Below are 12,310 nucleotides of genomic sequence, written 5' to 3'. Positions count from 1 at the left end.
AAGCGTCAGACAGATGAGTGCAATAATCGATATAAAATCACCTCTTTAAACACGGCAACCACATAATAGTGACCGGAAAAAGATAGGCAACCTAGTTGATTTATGTTGTACAAGTTGTATACTTTCCATTGAAACTTATTTCGTTCGTGAGACAAATCGGTGAAAGGGTCTAGCAGGCTAAGCGAACAAGAAGTGCTCCCAACGACGATTTGGTCATTCTTTCAGGTGGTGTACTGGCAGGTCCTAAGAACACTCTATGCTTAATATCAGTCCTCGATCTTCTTTTGTTTTCGAGTTATTCAGGATAATATAAAATAATCAGCGTATCATTGAAAGTGTCATATTTTGTAAACTGTTCAAGTTAGATTAACCAAACAAAATTATATTTGACAACAATAAAATAGACTACAAAATGAATATGTTTAACCTGCATCATGTCCTCTCTCTGGCTCTAAACATAAATAAACTCAAAAATGCGCGTTTTCCCAGAGATAAGACCTAGCAAAATCAATTTATCGCCCCCGAAAACACCCATATAGCAAATTTCATCGAAATCGTTAGTCGTTTCCGAGATCCTTGTTCGATTATTTTTTTTTTTAATGACGCACGAAGATTTATGCAAATATTTTTATATGTGTATGTAGTGGGTATTAGTGGCTACTCATGCATATATTTTTTGTAGGTGTACCTCCGCGAATAGTATAAAAAATAATGAGAAGAAAAATAAAATGTTTTTTTTTTTATAATGAAGTATAAGGACATGATGCAGGTTAAACATATTAATTACGTAGTATATTTTATTGTTGTCAAATATAATCTTGTTTGGTTAATCTAACTTGAACAGTTTACAAAATATGACACTTTCAATGATACACTGATGATTTTACATTATCCTGAATAACTTGAAAACAAAAGAAGATCGAGGACTGATATTAAGCATAGAGTGTTCTTAGGACCTGCCAGTACACCACCTGAAATAATGACCAAATCCGTCGTTGGGGGCACTTCTTGTTCGCTTAGCCTGTTAGACCCTTTGGCGAAAAAAATTATTTTTCAAAAATTTATTAAAAATAGCCTTGACCATATTTCTTTAGGCAACCCTATTTATTTATGTTCTGGAACATATTTTCTTTCATATTTTCATAGTTTCATCCGTCAGACAGATTGGTGAAGGTCGACCATATATGTGGGATCTTAGACCACTATTGCTTTGAAAGAAATATAGCTCTGTTCTAATTTCCTGGCTTTACACCAATAGGAAAATTTTGCTAATCTACGAACACGTATCTACTACGAACACCTCTCTCTTTTTCATACTCACACAGACACACTATTCTCGTTTTATTCATTATAGGCGTTTTAACGAATTTAGTCTATATTTAGGGTTGGGGTAATATTATTTTATCTTTTTATTGAAATGCACTCTAAACACGTCTAGAAGCCTCTGATAATCGTTGGTCGCTTTCCGTTGTCAGTTAAAGTTGTCGTTGTCTTTTCTGTCAAAAACTTTTTTAGTGGTATAACAATGGAATTGCATTAATGATCGTATTTCTTTAGAACGCGCTCCTTGCTTACCAACTAGATACAAAGAGTTGTTGACTGTAGAAAAGATTGAAACATGTAAGAAAAAAAATGTGGTTTGAAATTGATAACCATTGTGGAAGGAGCTGTACAGCTCTGCATGGATTATGGGGTAATCCTTATTGTCAGAAGACGACGTTTGACAATCACGTGTACAAAAAAATCTACTTCAGATGTCAAACTCGGCTAACAATTTTTCTTAGACTTCATATCTCTTTTATAATCAATAACTCTTTGGTATCTGTAACCAATTTACATTAACACGCAATGAAAAATTGTGAGCTATATATACAATTTCCTTTTTGTATTTACTTCCAAAAACTTGCAGATAATTAGCGGCTCTTGAGATGAGTTCTTTTAACACTCGTTCCTTTAAGAGCAGCTTACTCGTATATGGCTCGTCAATCATGTCTAGCACGTCGTAAGAATATGTTTTGTTTATCATAATAGTCTTCGGCAATAATTCTTAAAACGAATTGTTATGTATCGATGGACCATTACTTGGTAACAAGCAGCATCACAACCTAACATGTAGCAAGTATTTAATATCTTGAAAACATAAAAATATATATTTCATAAAACATAGCTCACGAAGAAATTTTTAAACTAAGCTATTTGAAATTATAGTCACACGCGAACGCGGGTTCGATAAATGTGCAGTTTTGCAGGAATGTAATGTGAGTTAACATTGCATATATTATTTTTCAGTTATGTACAAAAATACTGCCAAGCAGGCACAGACATATTAAAGCGACATGTTTCACTCCGTTTTGAGGAGCATCACCGCAACGTACTTTGTAAAACGTGTAGAGTAGCAATATTTTCGGTCAGACAGAAGAATCAACTGGGACGGTGAGCTTAGACATTTTTAATTGTTTTTTTTTGAGTTGTGTAAAATGATAACAACAACTTTCATTAATAGTACATTATTGTCGAGGCTCGGAAGTCGCTACTTGCAGGCTGAGGATTCGTTTTAAACGGACGACCTTGGGAGTCCGTTTAATTGAATCCGAAGCCAGCAAGTAGCCTTCCAGCCGAGTCATATATAGTGCTTTTGTCAAAAATGGTGCAAGAAATATAAATATCATAGACATATTTTACAAGAGCAACGTTCTTACGTATATATTTTCACAGAAAAAGTAGAAACAATTGAAAAAATTAGCTTTGCCGTCTTTTTATTTTTTTAATAAAAAAGTGAAGTGTATGTTTCTGCCGAAAATACGCCAACCTATTTGAGACAGCTAAATAGTCGCGGTACTAATCATCTGTTTGGCTGTTTAATGGGCCTGTGCCTTCATTTGATATGGCCATTTCAACTTTTAAAAAGTTTGGAACTCGACAAATAATGGAATTTGTATGTAACATTGCAGTCCCAAAATCAAGACTGCAATGTTTTTAACTTTTTAATTTTTGACTGACCATAAACTACGCGCTTCGCGACCTATTTTTTAAACGGCAAAGTCGACTTTGCCGTCCATTTTTGAGAAAAATATATTATTATTGTAAATTTATCAAGATTAAATAGATTTTTAACCTTATAACTGAATTGCCAAATTGCTACCTACTTACTCCAATATTTTCAGTTCATAGGTAGCCTTGTTACCAGCTCCAACAGGGATACGAACCTAAATGGAAGTACTTAATATTATGTAGGTCCTATTTTTATAACCATTCTGTTGCTTGATTGCTGAGAATATCTTTTATGTCATTGTAAATATTTTAGTATTTAGCCTACTTAATAAATACTTAATTTTTAATACCACATGTTTATGTACCTATTGGATAAATAATCTGCATGCCTTTGCCTACCCCCAATAGATATTACGGATGAAAGTATCAGTAAATATGTATAGCCTAACCTTTTTGGAAAATTATTTCTCTTCATAGAGTCTGTGCGGAAAGAGAAGAGTCGTGGAATGTAAGGGAGCCCATAAATTCTACCACTCTTCTCTTTCCGAATAGACTCTAAATATTTTACCGACGGTATAACGATAATAGTATCTTATCTCCTAATCCTAAGCTAAGGACGCCAAGTACATTGCATTGACCCGCTATTTCCAGCTATCTCTATCGCATGCGCCTAATTATACATATTGCTGTCTCATCGATGATGCCGGCGGTCAATGCCACTGTGCGAACGGGACGGCAATATATATTTATGCGTGTACTTAATTAAACAGATTGTTAGTTGCTGTTACGGTGTAAAGGGACCTATAACTATATCAGAGGGCGCTGCTATATCATTTACGAAGTTATTACGAATTAGTTTATAATTACTTATCCCAATTTTAAGGGCATAATATATGCGGACAAACATATTCAAACATAAGTAATTTAGAAGTATAGAAAGTTTAAAATAATGAAAACAACAATTAAACATGAAGTGAACTGATTTCAGTTTTCAACGGGTTATTCAAACGCCATTTACACATGTCATGGTTGATAAATAAGTACAAACACACCATTCAACATGTTTATTACAAGCACGAATCAATAGGTTTGAAAGACAATACTGGAAAAAAAAATCATACTCTATCCCTTATATTACAATAGGTATGATCCATTGGGATGAAATGATGTAAAGCATTTATGGATATATGTAGGGAATTTTATTAATAATAAATAAGTATACCCTACTGCAGGCAGGCTACAATAAGTAATGCTTAAATGAAGCAAGTATTAAGTATGCTCGAATGTTAACTTTACTTCCTTCTCCGTAAGTAAATGGTATGCGACTGGGTAAAACGTAACGTAAACGTGAAAAGTACCTAGTTTAACGACGAATATAATATCAGCGCGACTAATTGAGTTACCTACAAATATATAAGACGAACCGATGTCTTGACTATAAAAATAAAACTATATATCCAAACTGTTCGCATTGTATGTAATATTTTAAATATGTATTCCATTGACAGTTATTATAATGCTTGTTAATAGTGTAAAACCTGGAAAAAAATCGAAAAGGGAAAGGACACAAGTGTATAATGTAAGTGAAGGTAAGATGTCTATAACATGTAGGTATCTATTAAGAGGAAGATATTTTAATGTAAGTAATTATTAGCTACATATGTTTTAACTAATAGCAACGCTTGTATGATTTAAGTGCAAAATAAATATAAAATATGTATTTTGTACACTATAAGAATCTCAATGTATGTATACATGTAGGTACCTATATTTAAGCATTTACTATATATACCTTAGTGTAACACTACAGCGCCTATAGAAAATTGCATGGTACACGTGTATTTTAATAGAGATGTTTAGATTGTCCGCTATGAACATCCATGTTGTCACTGTGTACTATGTGGCATTTCCTTTACATATTTTTATGGCCTGGATTTGGTGATGTGCTAATAAAACAACTATTTATTCCTAATTTTAAGCAATAGTATTTAAACGTGAAATATATTTTATGATAAATCAATAGAAACAAATAGATCATTACTTGTAATGTATAGCAAATGCGGATAAACTTAACGAACTTTTCGTGCGGTTTAATCATTGGTGTCGGTCATCCGTATTTGATTTATATTAATTTACTAAAAAAAATATGTTAACTAGGTTAAGTTTCGGAATGATCTCAGTGATGCACAGTATTCGATGTATTTTATTTCTGGTCTGCATCAGCCATTGTTATAAGTGTAAGAAATAAAATTAGGCAATGTGTCATTTGTATACATTTCTTTCTACTAGATATAAGATAGCAATCAATTTGGTTATGTTGTAGCTATTTAATTGGCACGTGATTATTCTTTACATAGCAGCCGACGACAATGTCCAATATTAATTCGGTAATCCTCATTTGATTCTAAAACTAAAGGAATAAGGACAAGTACCTTCCATTTTCTTCCTCTAATTAATTTTTCAACCTCTAAATAAACAATGTTATTCAGTGTTAATCCCACTAGTTACCACCAAGTTGTTACCACTGGTTACAACTTGGTGGTTACCCAATGGGAAATTGGGAATTACCCGTTATTAATGGCTGCCTACAAACGTCAAAGAAGGTTTTTTGGTAATAATAAGTAAAACATAAAATTAATGGCACGTACATTTACGCTATGAAATTTCGTAGGTAACCTTTGCTACCTTGTAATATAGCTACTAATTTTTGCCTGTAATCACAGTAGCCTATATATGGACCGGTACGGTTAAATGTCGGGGTTTAAGAAGGGTTTATCGATTTTGTACTTTTTTAGTGTAAAACTGCCCAGGATTCTTAAAGTACTAAGCATCGCAAAACTTATTATAAGTTTTGCGATGCGATCCAATTTGTTCCGTTTTCTGAAGAAAACAATAGGGGATATTGCTGCAATGTTCTGCCGCCAGAGTGCAGCACTACCGACTCAGTAAATTCATAGACTAACTTATACATACTGTGCCTTAAACTGTTTTTTGACAAGTATTCACAGACAATCAAATATGACATTGATACATCAAGGCGGTTTGTTAACAACGGTAAACGCGAAAATCGAAGTTTAGTTGTCTGCCTCTTTATCGCTCGATATGCAAGAGTGATAGAGAGATTAGATAACGAAATTTCGATTTTCTTGTTTCGCGGTAGGCCATGTGATTGACGTGACGTGTGATGTGTCAATGTGGTTTGTTTACTGTATGTGCCACAAAGGTGCCACCTACGCAGAGCTTTGCCTAATATTCCCCATTCTTCCGCGTACCTAATACATATTCACCTACTTTTTATACAGGCATAAGTGATTTGTTGACTTTTAGGTAATGTCTTTGATTGATCGGACTCCTTATTGTGGTGGTGTAAGGTTGGGGATCTAAAGACCAAACAACACTGCTGGAAAGTGCTTAATCTGCTAAAACTAAGCTGTGCATTTAAGTCAAATCTACTTATGCTTACGTATACCTACCGAAAGGCCTATTTGTAGCATAATAGGTATTTAGTGTCCGTCCGAGAACAGCGGCAATTTGTTTCCCTGCTTAAATTGCTTAATGACTTTGCAAACCTATTTGAAAGTGTAACCCCGGCACATGAGTGTATTGTTAGTTGACATTATTGTAGTTAAAATAAATGTGAAATATATTTACAAATTGGTTAAATAATTTGATGAATTCTAATAAATTCTACGACTGAAACATTCTAAGCAACCCATACTTTTTCATTATGAACAGTTTCGTTGTATTTTGAGTTATTTTAGTCTTGTAAGCGTTAGGGCAGAGCGTCCAGTTGGCCTGGTGACTTGTAAAGAGCATTCAGGTACTTATTTAACAAAGGCCAATGATAAAGAGAACCTTAGGAGATACCATGTGATCCATGGGGGATAAGTGTTAACCGACAATTAATGGTCTAAAAGAAATCATCATCGTAAATAATATTTTGAATCCAATATGCATGATGATCTGAAAGCGTATTATTATTATGCATTGGTTACGTAAGAAACGCCCCAGGCGAATACTCTTGATGCAGAAGCAGGTAGCACTGACCTCCGACCGCCGTAGGTACTGCTAGTTTATTTTTAACGTAACTAGCGTATTGCTTCCCAGGTACAGTCACCAGCTATAATATTTTACACAACGAAGGTGGCAAAAATATCTGACACAATCTTATTTGTAGTGCAATAAATAAGAGCGCGTCACATATTTGCGGCCTTCGTTGTGTAACATATTAGTGAAGGCGACTGTACTTGGTTCGATATTCTAAATCTAAACTAAACCCTTTAAATTTTTTCAAAACGCTACATATAATTAATGTTTAGTAATCATTAACCTTACGGTCCTGGCCAGTAGATTCACAATGACTAACTCTAATTATATTTGCCGAGTTATAAGTTATTTCATGAAGTATGTAATTAACACCAAAAAATATAATAGGTTCATCCACGTTATAAAAGGCCAGCAGGACGTTTTGAGCGTAAACGCTTTATAAATTCTAAACAAATACCTAACTGTTGATTAAATATTGTACCTAGTACGTAATTATAATTTACTTATTTAAATAAAGGCAGATGTGTTAATATTTTTGAATTTCATTTGAACGAGCTATGTCACCGTTACCACAGAATAAATAATAGTACTAAGTACAGAAGACTCACTCTCTCTCAAAACGCGTCTGTTACGATCAGCACAGATATGGCCGCTAGGTGGCGACAGCGGCACGCGCGGCTTATGGCAAACCCCAAAATTGGGGCCGAACGGATGTACTTTTAGCTACCTGTAGCAAAGCGACGAAATCGCGGAGTGAGACACGCCTGCCGTTACGTAATGCCATGCCCCTAATACATGACCGTGTACATGATGAGATACTTTCATATTTTAGAATAATTAAGAGCCCATCAACGTGCACACTAGCGCCACTGCTAAAGAATCGTGATTATTTAAATTTAACGACAGGTATTTAACCTTTTGAACGCCACAGACGGCAATTGACGTCAACGCAAAATCGTGACAACGACGCCAAAGACGGCATTTGACGTCGATCGTTTTTTGATGAAAATCTACTGAAAAACACCCCACTTAGGTTGGCATTATTTAGTCACAAAACTAAATTTTACCCCTGTGGCGTCAGTGGCACGGCAAACGGATGCACCGTTTGGCGTTCAAAAGGTTAAAAAATTGGCCAAGTGCGAGTCGGACTCGCACACGAAGGGTTCCGTACCATTATCTATAAAAACGGTCACCCATCCAAGTACTGACCCCGCCCGACGTTGCTTAACTTCGGCCGGTTTGTTGTATGGGAGCCCCACTTAAATCTTTATTTTATTCCGTTTTTAGTGTTTGTTGTTATAGCGGCAACAGGAATACATCATTTGTGAAAATTTCAGCTGTCTAGCTATCACGGTTCGTGAGATACAGCCTGGTGACAGACGGACGGACGGACAGCGGAGTCTTAGTAATAGGCTCCCGTTTTACCCTTTGGGTACGGATCCCTAAAAAGGAGGCCGCTACGTACTGTATTGTGTATTTAAGTACCTTTTGAATACATCAAACTAGTTTTTATGTTAGTTTTTACTGACAGTTGAAATTTTCACAGATGATGTATTTCTGTTACCGCTATAACAACAAATACTAAAAACAGAATAAAATAAAGATTTAAGTGGGGCTCCCATACAACAAACGTGATTTTTGACCGAAGTTAAGCAACGTCGGGCGGGGTCAGTACTTGGATGGGTGACCGTTTTTATAGATAATGGTACGGAACCCTTCGTTTGCGAGTTCGACTCGCACTTGGCCGGTTTTTAAGATTGTCAACTTTCAACACTAATCCTATTTCCGATTTTTTACTTAAATTTACGAAGTATTTTAATTAAAAAAATTACATTTGTTTCAAGACGAAATATCGGAAAATTTGGAAAAACCCAGAAGTTGATGATTTTCAGCATGTTATTTTGGGCGTTTTTTCGGAGTTTGTAATTGTATTATATCACAAATAGTGTACCATTCTGATGGTAGGTACAGGTACTAAGATTTTTCATATATCTCTTACTGACAATTATATATTTACATAAATATACGATTTAGCCTATGCAAAGTTTAACACTCTGTTTTCTCAGTAAAAATCGATATTATATTTTTTTTACTATTTTTTTCCCAGAATCAGCAAACAATTACGTGACAAATATATTCATTTCGGGCAAAATGAAAAAATCATGCAGAAGGGTTAAGAACACCGCAGAAGTAAGCATGAAGTTCAAATTCAATGAGGTAAAATATTGACGATAATAATGAGATGTTCGTGTTATAGGTGAGTTTATTTCTTCATTATAACTGTGATAGGGATTTCTTATTTGTAGCCGTTATTTGGATAACTGATTTCGCAAATTTCTCAAAAATTATGTGATTTGATAAAAGGCAATATTGTATTTTTTCAACTACGTTTTTTTTTTAAGCCTAGTTGTATGTTGTAAAAATGTTCAATAGATTAATTTCCGCCTTAAGACGAATATGGACGACCACCGCCCATAAATCGCCTTTTCATACAAACGTTGTGAGTCCCCATTTCCCTTTCTGGATATTAACATTACTTACTATGGCTACGGTGACGCAACGACCCAAAGGGAGTCCTGGCCTCCGACACCAGATCACGCCATGTTTCTCGGTCTTGCGATAGCTCTCGCCAGTCGCCAACGCCATGGCCGAGGTTGAGCAGGTCTAGAGCAACTACGTCGTTTCAGCGGTACCTAGGACGTCCACTCGGGCGTCTCCCATTTTGTTGTCCCAAGTACGCTCTCTTCACGGCACGATCCTCTCCCATTCTCTCTAAAGAAGTGTCCCAGCCACATGAAGCTTAGCCGCTTTGGTCTCTCAGTATTTCGCCACTATATCGGAACAGCTCCTTATTTCTATGGCAACAAAGTTATATTACGATATTTGGCTGACTGCTGACTGTACATTTGCTTATTTTCATCAGGTTGCTCAAAAATATCTGAGCATGCACTTTATCTACCTACATTATAACTTACTATCAACTTTGTATTTTTGGCCCATCTCGGCAGCCCGTTCCCCGAACGAATGGCAATGTTTGCCGAAGCCGTGAAAGTCATCTGAATAATGTACCTAACTCAAAAAGAAATTTAAAACAACAAAGTACAAATTATTAATAATATGATAATATGAATTTGATTGATAAGTCATATATGGCATAAGCAGGCATTTTAAGTCACTCGTATGGGCTATAGACTGAGGTCACAGTATAATAAAGAGTATGCTGAGGTTGAGGTTGACAGCACTTTTTATTTTACTTCGTGTAAAAAAGCTCAGAAATACCTGTATACCAACATGACAAACATAATTTAGTTTACTTTAACTTACGGATTATTTGGTCTAATCTGTAGCACCGCCAAACGAAAGCAACCGAGAGTTCCCGAGAAATGGTCGAAGTCGTAAAATGAAGATTGTTATGAAAATTTATTTTCCTTATTGTAAATTAAATACGCATCGAAAGCGATAGTTTTTATGTTCTAGTTTTATTCTCATATGTAGATAATAGATTTAAACAGTTTTTTCTTATCATACGTGCGTTGTATTCGAGATACGTGTCAAAAACTTTTTTAGAAATTTGTAAGGCGCCATCTCTCTTCTTCGCTCGTTTTTTATCCCGTTCTGGTTTTTCAATTTTATATATATGATGATACCGGGTGTGGCCTGTAATACGAGCAAAAAATTTAACTGTAGGCTGTACTCCTCATACTGACCAACATTTGTTCAGCAACTTTTAAAACTAACTTGTGGTTTGATTTTTAACACACTTTAAAGTTTATTCTAAGACGCAATGTATTGCGAATTTTGCTATGTTACAGTGTTACAGGCCACACCCGGTATATATACAAGGTGACCTTAGCCATTGGACAAACCCTGAAATCCCACGTAGGGTTTACTACTCAGAAATGCTCTAACGGTAATATTTTTTTTATTAGAACAAAAGATAAAAAAATATTTTATCAAACAAAAGTTATTTCCAATAATCAACAACAAAAAGAAACATACTGTATTAATAATTGGCAGTGCTTTTGACAAGTTGTTTGAAAATGTGCGGCAATGATGACATTTGTCAAAAGTTGTTATGTTACTTTGTATACTGGTTCTAAATACCCTAATGCATATGTACATTTCGGCTTTGTCCAATGGCTAGGGACATCCTGTATACACCGTGTTTTTTTTGATTTCCGTTAATTTCAAGGGTACATACCTGAGCTTAAATCAAGAAACTTTCCCAAAGACACCGATATTCTAATTAACTCCATTTCGAAGATTTTTTCCTATAAGGCCTCTACAAGCTTGTACACTTGCCTTAAGGCCGGTTTACATATTGATTAGTGTTTAGAATGAGTTCATACATTTGCTACTAAACTTAAGTAAAATCTCGGTCGATCGATGTTCGAATTGACATTGATATGTCATAGATTTCAATTGTTTGGTTTAGTTAAATGTAATGCCCGTGTTACAAAAACGCTATATGCTACATTTAATTACTTTTTAATATTATTTTTTCTGAAAAAAAAAAGCAAAAACAATTTTTTTTTTCAAAATTAACTACTTATGCCATTTAGTTTTCTTAAACGTACTTAACCATACCCCGAAGTTAACGGAATTCAATAAAAACACGGTGTATATATAGTGTTTGCTTTAATTCGGCCCGCAATGTACAGCAACACTATAGTACATTACTACAGAGGCTGGGAAGTAAGGGGTTGCCGGCCGAATGCATATAGACGACCGAACGTAGTGAGGCCGGATAGTTATGAGGCCGACAACCCCTTTTCACGCCGAGGTATGTATAGTGCTTATCTTAAACATGCAATGAAATAATAATAAAAATTGATGATGATGATTGTTTCATGTCCTAATGTGATAGGTTATCGGTGCGTGGGGTCCTTAAGGGGAACGAAAATGTTATTATTTTTGCGCTACGTCGCACGGTTTAAGAGATACCGCAATACAAAGTTTTTTTTGTTTTTTCTTTTGTTTTTATTTCATATTAATTAAAAGTTACTTACAGAGGAACGAACATTTTATTATTTTTGCGCTACGACGCATGGTTTAGGAGATACAGCCCTATAAAAAATTTTCTTGCTTTTTTCTTGTGTTTTTTTAAATGTTATTAAGGAGTTTGCTTAAGGGGAACGAAAATTTGATTATTTTTGCGCTACGACGCACGGTTTAAGAGATACAGCATTACAAAGTTTTGTTTTGTTTTTTCTTTTCGTTTTTTTTTTATATTAATTAAAAGTTTCTTACAGAGGAACGAACATTTTATTAT

This window comes from Cydia splendana, chromosome Z, assembly GCF_910591565.1.
Source record: "Cydia splendana chromosome Z, ilCydSple1.2, whole genome shotgun sequence".
In the NCBI taxonomy this organism is placed as follows: domain Eukaryota; kingdom Metazoa; phylum Arthropoda; class Insecta; order Lepidoptera; family Tortricidae; genus Cydia; species Cydia splendana.
This window is presented reverse-complemented; position numbering follows the sequence as displayed.